This window comes from Acomys minous, assembly GCF_964271855.1.
Source record: "Acomys minous genome assembly, chromosome: 5".
Taxonomy (NCBI): domain Eukaryota; kingdom Metazoa; phylum Chordata; class Mammalia; order Rodentia; family Muridae; genus Acomys; species Acomys minous.
Genome location: NC_140494.1, coordinates 106,971,880 through 106,984,576, shown reverse-complemented (window position 1 = coordinate 106,984,576; position 12,697 = coordinate 106,971,880).

Genomic DNA, 12,697 nt, shown 5'->3' with positions numbered 1-12,697 from the left:
CTTCCTTATGACTGAAAAAGTCTCACTGTGCATACGCCACATTTTCCTTATACATCCCTCTGTTGTGGACATGTAGGATGGCTCTGTAACTCGGCAATTATGAAAGTTGCTCAGTTAACACTGGTCCTCAAGTGTGGCAGTGGTGGATTGACTTAAGGGTCCGGTGGGTAAAAACCCAACAGTAGTAGAGCTGGATCACATTGCAGACTCATTTCTCTATCACTGAGAATCTACACTGGACTTCCACAGAGGCTGGACCAGTTTGCAGTTCAGCAGCAGTGTATAAGGGTTCATTCTTTTTCTACATCCATGCCAGCATTTGCTTTTTTCAACATATTTTATTGTATTTCAACTTAATTATCCTAACAAAAGAATGCCTTTTTTTTATAAAGCTAAAATTTGAGAGTTTCCTATAATTTAATTTGATCATATTAACCCCTACTTTCCCCCACACTCCTCCTAGATCTACCCTCACATGTCCATCTCTCCCATCTTTTGTGTATTTTTTACACATACATTTATATTCTTACAGACATATAAAATAAACTACATATAGCAAGAAGAACCACAAAACAATCAGGAATTATATTAATGTTACATTCATAATGTTTTGGCTATTTGTATTTATTTGGCAACCTTGAAGAAAACATATTTCCCATCTTGGTGAGTCTAAAATTCTGAATGTAAATCAATATCTATCATACCTCATCTCTACCAACTTAAAACATCTATCTAGACCTAAAAACATAAAATAACTCATCAAGTCCAATTTGTTGGGGTTTTGTTTTCAATGAGTGCCATTTTGAGTAGGGTTAAGAGGGAATTTCTATGTAGATTTGCATTTTTCTTATGGTTAGTAACATTGAACATTTTCTCATAGATTTATTTACCGTTTATATTTATTTAGTTTTTCATGAATCATTATTTTCATTAGCCCACTAATTGACAGCACAGTTTGTTTTCTTCTGGTTTAGCTTTTTGGCTTCTCTGTATATTGTAGCTAATAAACCCAACCGTTGCTTACCATTTCCTATTTGTCTGCATATATAGTAGCCTCACATTGTGATTTTACAGAACATTCTTCCTATATTTAGTGATTACTTGGACATTCTCGTATGTGTTTATTTAGATCTTGTCTTTGTTTTATTCCATTGGGCCAATGTGCATTTTGACATTACAAAATAATGTGTTTTCATGATAGAAGACTTGAAAAACACAAAAGAGCATAAAAGCAAAATTAAAATCAACTATGGATCTATTAATAACAAACCTTTCAGATGGGGCCACTTTGTATTTTTCACATGATAGTTAGAGCACTGAAGAGTTACAAAGTAATATAGTGGCTGTGTTGTCCATGGGCCTCCAAAACATGCAGACACACACAGAAACTCATTAGAAACAAAAGAAATCCCCCTTTCTTTTCTTTATTGAAAGGACATTGGTTTTTGTTAGTTTGGTTTGTTTGTTTTCGAGACAGGGTTTTTCTGTGTAGCCTTGGTTGTCCTGAACTCACTTTTGTAGACCAGGCTAGCCTCGAACTCACAGAAATCTATTTGCCTGTGCCTCTGCAGGACTTACAGACCTGCCTGCTTCTGCCTCTGATGGGATCACAGCCCACTGCGCCTGGAGGAAATTGGTTTCTTAATCTCAACTGGTCATAGGTCCTTCCTGTGGGTCATAGGACTGCCCCTGTTTTTGATTTTTCTGTGTTCCAAATAAGGTCCCACTCAAGACAGGTCATTTGTGCTGATGTGTTTTCTCTCCGATTGATAACATCCGCTCTGTCCCACGTTTCTGACCCAGATTCCCAGGTCGACATTTGGTCCTGATTTTTTACACAGATGATCTTTCCTCTAAGTTGGCCCCTCCTCCACCTGTTTCTCTCCACATTTACCTCCCACTCCAGTCCAGTCCGTTCCTCATACCACAATGGCCTTTCTACAATGCGCATCTCAACATTCCACTTCCTTGACAGATCATCGGTGAGCTTTGTGAAGGTGCTCAAATTAGGTCTGACCCTGTGACAGAAATTAATACAAGGAGGGAAGAAAAGGGAAGTGGCACCCGTTAAGTACTTGCCAAGCAACAGGCACTTTTCTGCCTGTCTCTTTAAACTTCCTGACAGTCTTTACTAGTCCTGTGTTTGCCCATAAGGAAATTCAGGCAAGAAGCTTCATGATTAGTTTGAGCTCACACAGCGAAGTCAGTCTGGAAATAGACGTGGCCATCAAGGAGATCACCCACAGGTTATTATGATAACATTAAGGACAGCAGCCGTTAGATTGATCATGGTCATAGCTCTTGGCGTTTGCCTACAACACAGGGTCTAGTTTCCCACTTATCATTATTCTCCCCATACAAAATGGATGGAGTTATTCCACCAGCTCTGATTATTAAGAACGGGAAGCCTACGGATTAAAGCGCCTTGCCTAAAGTCACACAGTCTTAGGCAGGAGCACAGCTGGGACCAAACCCCAGGGCTTCTACCCCGAAGTCCAGCAGGCAATGGTGGAAAGGACAGCGTCCCAAAGGAATGGGAGCGTCCAGCTAATCCGATGGTTTAGTGTTGCTGGCTACTCTGGCAAGAGTCCTCTCCGCTCCCCCTACCGAGTCCACCGGCACCATGGCAGCTTCCAGGGAGTGGAAAACAAGAGGTGAAGGTTTCCACCGTTCCTGGAAGGTAGAGAATTCTGTGCATGAAAATAGTTTCCCTTATGAGGAAGAAAAAAAATTCAAAAAGCAGAAGGAAAGAGTCCAGTATATACAAATACTTTTTAAAAAAAAAGCCCCAAGGAGGCTAGACCAATGTCACAGAAAAGGCTCTATTGGGCGATTGCCCGCTGTGAGCCCCCGGGTAAGCCCCTGGAGGCACTGCCCACCTGGCCTGCCTAGGGAATCTCCCGTTTTCATGAAGGAGCTTCATTATTCAAACAGTTCCAGAAGGTGCAAGAGGACAGCGGTGACTTTGGGAGAAGCACAGTCTTATCTCCAGGGTGAAAGGGACCATTTGTTGTTTATGTCCAGGAGAGCAGGAGGGACAAAGAGAGGAGATGGGCGCCAGGAGCTCAAAGCTGATCTGAAAACCCTCTGAAGAAACAATGGCTTCTCCCAGGGATGAGCGGCAGCCCTTCGGAAGACAAAAGCTCTCACGGATGAAATTGGTCTTTTGTGGTTCTGGCAAGAAGGAAGCCTGATAAAGCTAGGCTCGCCTGACCCGCTCCCCTCATAGCAAAGGAGGCGTGGAACTTATCTGCAAGCGGGAGAAGTTTGATCATCTGCCCTGCCCTGAACTCCTATCTGATCTCCCGGTACCCGGGACTTCCGACAGAGGCCACTGTGCTACTTCAGAGGCTCCAGGACGTCCTGGTGACCTGCCTCTGAGCCCATTCTCAGGAGCTTGTGGTATGGCCCCCCCCCTTTTTTTTTTTTTTGTTTCAGCCCAGCCCAGACCAAAAGCTGATGTTGGCTTAGTGGCCTCTGAGGTTTTTTTTTTTTTTTTTTTTTAACAATTTTGAACCTGAACTAAAAATAAAAACTAACCAGTTACTTTGAAGTGGGACCAAGCCTGACCCTTGCTTGCACTGGTTTGGCCCTTCTCACCCTGCCAGCAAAAGCCCTCAAATTTCAAAGAGTGCCTGGCTGGACTGGAACAAGTTGCCAGCCAGCTGCTGTCCCTCCAGCCACATCACCATATGTCCCTCAGACAAGCCCACAACACCCCGGTTTGTTCCCTGGGATCTGTACTGGGGTCCAATTCAAGCTGGCTTTGCAGGGAGTTGCTTTTCTAGGCAGGAAGCTTTATTTAGAATGTAGGCTGATTTGAGGTGGCCTGGAGGGGAGAACAGTGGGATCTGCGACTGGGTCACTGGTATCTTTCCAAACCATCCCTCTGCAGTTGTTCCAACAGACATCAGGGGCCAGGGAGGGAGGACCACACCCAACAACAGGGCAGAAGCCATCCCACCCACAGTCTGGCAAAGGGAAACAGGCTCTTCAAAGCTACCTTTGGGCAAGGTCTCAGGCTGCTGTAGTGTGAGGTGGCCTGGCACTTCCTAGCCTAGGAGGAAGAGATGGAGGAATTTCTAGGAAGAGAAACTAGGCTGTCTTTCATTGGTGATTGCAGAAGTCATTATGGGGATGACAGCTGTGCGTGTGTAATCAAGACAATGCCCAGGCCACATTAGTCAGTGTTTGTTAAGGATAATAGTATTACCCATAACTTACCAATAATACAATTACCTTATAACATTACTCGTAATTACATTATCTTTTAACATTACCGATAATAATATTATCTCCGTAATAGCATGCAGCTTATTCTTTGAACTAACCAAGTGAATCTGTGTATGAAACAGTATTCTCAACTAGAAATGAAATATTGGATATACATACATATATGAATATGGATGTGTATATGGGTGCCTCTGTGTGTGTGGTGTGTGCATGTGTGTTGGTGGAGGGTTCTGAGACAGGGTCTCCTTAATGCTAGCCCAGGCTGGCATTAAACCCTTAGCATCATTCTCCAAGACTGCTAAGTTGCCATGCTCAGCTTTGACAATATTGAAAACTACCTTTTATTGAGTAGCTGGTTTGTGCCTGGCAAAGGACTCTGTGTCCTACAGTGCAGGGACCCTGACACTGCAGGTGCACATGAGTTCTTTGTAGACTATGGAAATTCCAGGAACAAGTTTGCACATGGATGGTGAGCTTGCTCCCAGACTGAAAGACCGTGACCATAACTTTCACCCAGCTCTTAAAGGCCTTTAAGGACTATAAAGATGTCACCACTTAAAAATTATGACCCTACGTTCTGAGTTTGAAACTTAAAATATATATCTGGAGTTTGAGGCCAGCCTCATCTACAAAGCTAGTCCAGGACAGCCAAAGCTACAAAGCAAAACCCTATCTTGAAAAACAAACCAAAACAAAATCTAATGTAATAACTAATTAATCTCTCTCTCTCTCTCTCTCTCTCTCTCTCTCTCTCTCTCTCTCTCTGTGTGTGTGTGTGTGTGTGTGTGTGTGTGTGTGTGTGTGTGTGCATCACATGTATGCAGTGGCATCAGAAATCAGAAGAGGACATCAAAGTCATTCCCCATCCCAGCAGCTTCATTCCTGATCTCATGTATGCCATGAACATGGCAACAAGCATGCAATTTCAACATGCTATAAAGGACTCTTTTACAAGCTGTTCCTTTATACAGAAGATTATAATCTCTTTGAAAACCCATTACAGCTGTTTGTTTGTGTGTGTGTGGATATGGGTGTGGTGATCAGTGGACAACTTTTGAGAGTCAGTTCTCACCTTTGACCATGCGGGTCCTTAGGATTTGAACACAGATCTTCAGGCTTGGTGGCAAGGGCCTTTCCCCACCTTAGCCATCTTGCTGGCTCTATATTCTCTCTGAAGACTGACATTGTACCTTTTTTTTTTTTTTAGAAAGTTACATTTTAGAGGACATGTAATAATTATGTATTTGTGGAGTCTGGTGTGATGTTTAATACATGTACACACTGTGGCATGACCAAATCACAGTAATTAGCATATCTGTCACCTCCAGTAGTTATCTTTTCCTTGTGGTGACTCTTGAAATCCCTTCATCAGTGCATTGTTAACTGAAGTCTCTTGGTCATGTAGTTGGATAACAGAACTACCCATATCTAAGTGTCATTCTACCCAATGACCAATATCTTTTTTCTCATGTACCTTTGCCTCTGGGTTAGACATCTTTCTGACCTGTGCTCCTGTGTTTAACAGTTTTAGATTCCACTGGCAAAGGAGATCAATCATATAATATGTTTCTTTATGCCTGGCTTAATTCACTTGACATCATCTTCTAGATCTATCCACATTGACACCAATAATGAAGAGGCTTTTTTTTAAAGGTCAAATAATATTTCACTGTGTCTGTGTACCATTTGTTTTAATCCAGTTATTTGCTGATGAACACAAGTTGTTTCCATATCTTCCCTATTGTAAATAATGCTGTCTAAGAAAACCTGAAATCTATACATAGAGAAGTGAAAACAATCCCCTACTTTCTACCCCATACTCAGCATGGATTGCAGACCTAAAGGCAAGACCCAGTACTCTGAAACTATTAAGAGACAGTGGCATTAATCTAGGTAGGTTTCTTGGATATGATCACAAAAACATAGCCAGAAAGTGAAAAGAAACTAATGGTAGTGCAATACCAAAGCTTCTACATAGCCAAAATATGGCATCATATTAATAATTTTATCTCTGGTTTCTAAAGTAAATGCTAGAACATAGGAGATGTTCAATAGTGAAACAACTCCTTTGGAAGTAAAGTGGAAAAGAGGTGTGTGTGTGTGTGTCTCAGTGGGAAGGCATGTGTGTCAGGAAACTCAGGGCTAGTTTTCTGGAAGACAGAGGCACTAGTGTTGGGCACAGAGCCAAAGGAAGGCATGTTCTTGTGCCCTGGTGATACTTGGATTTGGTTCTGAACCGGAACATCTCCCGTATGCCTGTCCCTGCCAGCACCCCTGTGCCTCCACTTTCCATGGCATCTATTAATGATAAAAGTCCCTGCGGTTTATAATTACCAGTTTGACAAGTTCAGGAGTTCTCTGTTAATTATTATAATTAGCTTTCCACTCAGTGAGGCATCAGGAGTTTAACAACAATATTAACAACGGGAGGACAGCGATCAAGAATTGACTACAAAGAATTGACTGGAAAGACTTCCTTCTGCTGTCAGGAAAACTTATTAATGATGTGGAAATCTGCACAGCGGCTCCCCTCTGCCTACCTTAACTCAACTGTTGGCTCTTCATGCTGCTTAGGAAGTGAGAAGCAACTTTTGTGACTAGTTCTCAAAAACCGAAAGTTCAGAAACAATCAAGGAAGAAAGAAGCCATTAACCTGATAGATGTATGTTCTTTTTTTGAGCAGAAACCAAATGAAGGCAGCAGCCAGAGAAGAAAGCATCTACGGATGGAAGCCACCAGCTCCTGCCCAGTTCCCAGGGGTGCAGATACATGGCAGGTACTAGGGGCAGAAAGAGGCAAAGGGAGACTGGGGCTCATGAGAAAAGATGTCTTACACTGAATTTGCCAAGTAGATTAGGACACTTGACTCCTCATCTCTCAGTAGGGCCCTTTCCCACAACATGACTTTCAGCATCACTCATTCCGTTCCCACCATGCTCAGACAGGCTATGTGCCTTTTTTTGAACGACAACCCTCTTGACCCCACCCTTCATCCCAGTGACCCCACCCTTCTTCATCCCAGTGACCTCACTCTTCATCCCAGTGACCCCACCCTTCATCCCAGTGACCCCATCCTTCATCCCAGTGACCCCACCCTTCATCCCAGTGACCCCATCCTTCATCCCAGTGATTCCACCCTTCATCCCAGTGAGTGATCCCACCCCCTATCCAAAATGACTTTGGCAGCTCCTGGTTGCTTTGGTACAAAGTACAGTCCATAATCCTCATTGGCCACTCAGGTTCATGCAGCGTGAGTACAGTTGTCTTTCTATTACTGATTTTAATCATTCACTGAGTCACTCAGATGATACATATTCATTCTCTTCTAATTAGCAGATATTGTTTCAAATGCTACCATATCAGGAATCCATAAGACAGAAATACTCTCCAGCTTTATTTCTAATGGAGAGGATAGAAAATAAAGAAAAGAGTCAAGAGATTAATACATAGTATCATCAAAGAAGATGAGTCTTTTCGGGCATCAGACTATAGGCAAAGAGAAGTCTGGGTTAGCCTTTCCAAGAGGTGTCCTGGGGTGTCCTCAGTGGGATCACTACAAGGGGAAAAAAATAACATGTTCTCTTATCCCAGAAGGGCGAGATTCATGTCTGAGCCTTCAGTTTTCTAGACTCTAATCTATTTGCCTTTTGACATCATTGTCTGAAGTGACATTTTTGGTGGGAACTCTGGAACTCATAAAGGGCACTCTGGGTTTTAGGGGGACATACTGTGTGTTTCAAATAACTCATGGGTGGCCACGGAGGCAGAGAGCAACACAACTGAGCACGAAGGAAGGTATGAAGGTAAAAAGAGACTAACATTTATCTAGTGCCTGTGATGGACCAGCTGCCATGGTGGACTCAGGGAGAGTAATAATTACGTTAGGCTAGATGGGGGTATCCTACCTGCTACTCTCTGACCCCTTTCCCACCACGTTCTAGTAGTCTTTAAGGAGTAAGCCTGTGAGGTCACAGGGAGTGAAGCTATGCACAGCAAAGGATGGGGACTATCAATAGTTCCTTGGAGAATGAAAAGACGATCAGAGTGTTCATGATGCACTAGAATAAACATGGTGGAAAGTGAGCTACTATAGGAGGAGAGAAAGGCAGACCCCAGAAGGCTTAAGGAGCTGGGAGTACTGTGGCTGATTGTTTAGTTAGGCTTGGTAGTGCACACCTTTAATCTCAGCACTCGAAAGGCAGAGGCGGGTGGATCTGTAAATTTGAGGCCTACTTGGCTTATATCAAATCCAGACCAGCCAGGGCTACAGATTGAGGCTACAATGCAAAGACTGGCAGGAAACCTATTGATCTATAAATTCTTTTCCATCTTGAATGGTGAAAGGACTACACCTTTCTTAACATGGCAGGAAAGTCTGTTTTGTTGAGAACATGACTGAGGTAATGTCGCTCTGTGTTCATCTCTCTCCCTCAGGATAGCCAGGCTCACTGCACGCCGAGCTGGACTGGAGGGTGGGTGGGTGCAGGTAGCACCTTGGTTGGGTCAGTGAGTGCTCAGGCAAAGAACATATGCCTGGGAACAGCTTCAGAGAACTGGTTCAGTTTATCAGATGCCAGTGATGGTGGTATTTATGTCCCTGAAGTGGGGTAATTTATGACCCTGGGGAGGTGGGCAGGGTCTCTGGGGAAAGGTTTGTATGGCCATGTACAGCTGGCCAGGACAGGGGTGCTGGGAGGTACTTCATTTGCATACTTAGGGGCTAAGAGTGGGATGGGGGAACCTCATGAGGTCAAACAAGGGTGAAGCCTGAAAACTGTCAGGGTAGTAAATTCTTACTAGGGTTGATAGTGGGGGAACGGACTTTCTGGTACCAGGTTGGGAAAGAGGAGGCGGCCAATCTCTGACATCCTTATTTGAGGTATCTGGGGTTGAATCTTTCCTCTACCCTTCCTCCATTAGTCCAGGGCTATTACGGTTCCCACAAGTTAAGGCCTGTATTCTGGGAGATGAAACTCAGGCACTGGTGAAGGTGAAGATGTCCATTAGGAAAAAGGTATGAACTGACCATCTTCATTCTGACTCTTCCCATTGCTGTGGTTTCTTCACCCTACCATCTGGGCTTCCATCCCCCAGCAGGAGGTCAGAGGATTGCCCTCTGGGAAAGAGCATCCCAGAGACACAGCCTGTGTTCACAGCTGAGCACTGTCCTCCAGGCCTGCATCAGCTGCTAAGACCTCCCTCACACAGAGCTTCTGCGTGACTCTTGGTGCCTCGTTCCAGAGGCTGGCTGGACATTTCAGAAAAGGCGCCGATGTGGTGTTCAAACTAACAGGAAGCCTCAGAGGAAGGAAAATGACACGAGAGAAGAAACCCCAGCAAAGCCTCTGGAGAAAGGAAAGAAGATTTGCATTCCTTTGAGACATAAGAACGAGGCGATATATCTGTCTCTAAAAGAGCAATGAAGAAACAAACAAAAAGTTTTAGAAGTTAAATCTATGTTGCAGCGCTCTGTCCTCTTTCCATCTGGAACTGGCCAGAAACCCAGTGACCCCCCGCCCCCCCCCCCATGCTGGGACTTGATCTGAAGCATGGTGTCATTATGTCAGACTTACAGGAGACTGTTGTACATCGGACCGTTCTTCTTGGTGGATTTAACTCTGACATGTATTTCGAGTCAGGGGGAAGATGTGGTGTCAGGAGAAACATAACCACTAACAACCAGAACTGGCGTAGCTGCTGATTAAAGGGCTTCAGCTGAGCTGTGGGTTTTGGACGGAAGGCAGACCCACGAATCCAGACAGACCTGACTCCCTTCCTCCCTTCTTCTCATCCCTTTCCTTTCTCCTTCTTTCTTTATCTCGTCTCTTCTAGCAGAGAAGATAGGAGCCAACACCATCTCCTTGACTGACGAATTGGTTTGAGACATGTTGTAAATTGTGAAGTGATGTACAGTTTCTGAGCTGAAGTCACAGGTACTTGCTTCTGAGTCTTGCTAGATCACAGTAGCCTCCCTGTCTGATTGCAGGGCCGAGCTTCTTCCTGCTGAGCTTATATGTGGGCTGGTGTCACAGAGGGAGCCCTGGCTCCTGTAGAGAAGCCTATCCACAGACAAGAAGCTAGAGGGTGAGGCTGTGCTTCCCAGAGTCAGTTCATCCCCAGCATCCCCAGGCTGGAACATCATCACTCTGTTATGGGACACAGTGCTAGGAATGGAGACGGTCCAGGTGTACTGTGCTAATAAACACTTCCTGTAAAACAAAATGTCAGGATTTGGTGGCTATTTAGGTCAAAAGCAAAAGCTTGCATAAAGGATGCCTCAAGGTATATAAGGTGGACTCTTTGGAGTCCTCAGGAGATAATACTCTTTGAGGGTAGATGTGTGAAAAGTCATGCTGTTCGCTTTTTACATTGCTCATCTCCTGGGATAGATGTTGATAAGCTGTATTAGTTATTTTCTCATTGCTGTGACCAGATACCGGACAAAAAGCCACCTAAGGAGGGAAGCTTTATTGTGGCTCACAGTTCAGAGGAAAACAGTCCGTTGCTGTCAGGGAAGGTGGTAATAGGAGCATGAGGCAGCTGCACATTGAACCTGCAGGTTGGAAGGAAGTCAACAGGAATGTTAGTAATCACCCGGCTTTCTCCACTCTTCTCTTATTTAGCTCCTCCTCCAGCCCATGAGATGGTACTGATCACCTTCCTGGTGTGTCCTCCCTCCTCGCCTCAACTGAACCTCTCCCAAAATGCTTTCAGAGATGAGCCTGAAGGTGTGTCTCCTCCATTCCAAATCCAGGTTACTGTGAAGAGCAACTATCGCTTGCTCACCCTTACTTCAACCAGACTTTCAAATGCCTCATTTTTAAACTGTGCCAGTTTCTCCACTGCCCCTGAAGCCTCGTGTTTGTTTCACAATGAAAAATGCACTTAGCCCATCTCCAGGACTCTCCGATGTCTTAACAGTCCTCAAAATGTCCAAAAGCGCCGAGTCTCTTTGGATGCTCAACATGATCTCCTAACCTTTAGCTCCTGTATCAGTCAAGCTAAAAGTTACATAGTTCTAATCTACAGAAGTACTGAATAATATTTCTACATCAAATGGAGGGTATGGCAGAAAGCGAGGAGAAGCCAGAACAAGGCAAGACTGGAAGCCAGCAGGAAACACACCAGTCTTTGCAGCTCTATATCCAACCTCTCAGGTGTGTGGAAGAATCCCCTGCACTTCAGCAGATGCAGTGAGCAATAACCTGCCAAAGACCCAATGGTACGCTGTCTTGAAACTTTGACCTCAGCTTCCCACGTGCCCACTTAGGACATGGGCAGGGAAGAGCCAGATCCTTTGCCAGAACATTACATGAATATAGCCCAATTCCCTAGAGACTCCTTGTTCTCTGTTGAAATGTTACGAAGCCAGGCCTCCACTCTCCACATTCCTCTTGGCATTCTGATCTTCTGAGCTCCCATTAGAATGCCCATTAAGCTTTGATTATATTATCCTAGGGCTTATCTAGCCTGCAGGCCCCAATACTTCCAAATGCCCCCCCCCCAGATGAGTTCCAGAAGCCTTCAATCTATGTGGCCATGTAGTCACAACAAGGACTCTATGCTTGATATCACTTTTCTGTATTAGTTACTTTTCTTATTGCTTATGGCCAAATACCTGACAGAAAGCAACTGAAGAAATGGAAGTTTAGTTTTGACTTATGGCTCATAGAAAATCAGCCCATCAAGGTAAGGACAGCATAGCAGAGAGAGTATGCACTCCCATTGTATCCATGGTTGGGAAGCATGCGGAAGTGAATACTGACGCTTACCTGGCTTCCACTGGTTTTTTTTTTTTTTTTTTTTTTTTTTTTTTTTTTTTTGCTTTTTTAATCATTGAATGACCCCAATGATTATGAATTACCCAGATGGAATGATCCCAAAATGGGAGTGAGCACAGTCAAACTGGATCTTACCTACTCAGCTAACCCTCTCTGGAAATAGCCGCAAAGACCTGAGCACAGGTGTGTCTCTTTGCTGATTCCAACCCACTCAAGTTGACCACAGAGACTTACCATCACATAAGCACTGGAAAACTCTACAGGGGGTCCTTCCTAGTTTTTGCTTTGAGCAGACAGGAGTCTTGTATTCTAAAGATGTCACTACACCATCCCTAACAATACATTTAATCATCGCAGGCCCCAGCTGCTGTGTCTGAGTCAGGCGTAGATCCAACTGTTTTATTCACTTTCCAGTGTCTCTGTGGGAGTCAAAATACAGCTCTGTGTAAAATAAAATCCCAAGCATTAAATACTTAAGAGAGAATCTAGTGATGCCTAATATGGTAACCATTCAGTCTTAGGGAGCATCTTCCCAGATGGACCTTCCACTGATACCTCGGTCTCCTTGTCTCTGGCCCATGGAGATGTTCAGGAGAGACGCCTCCTTGACCGCAAGTCTTCCCTTCTCTTTTTTCTCCCCAATACCTAACCATAAGTCCTCTGCTTTTGAAAATAAGCCACAA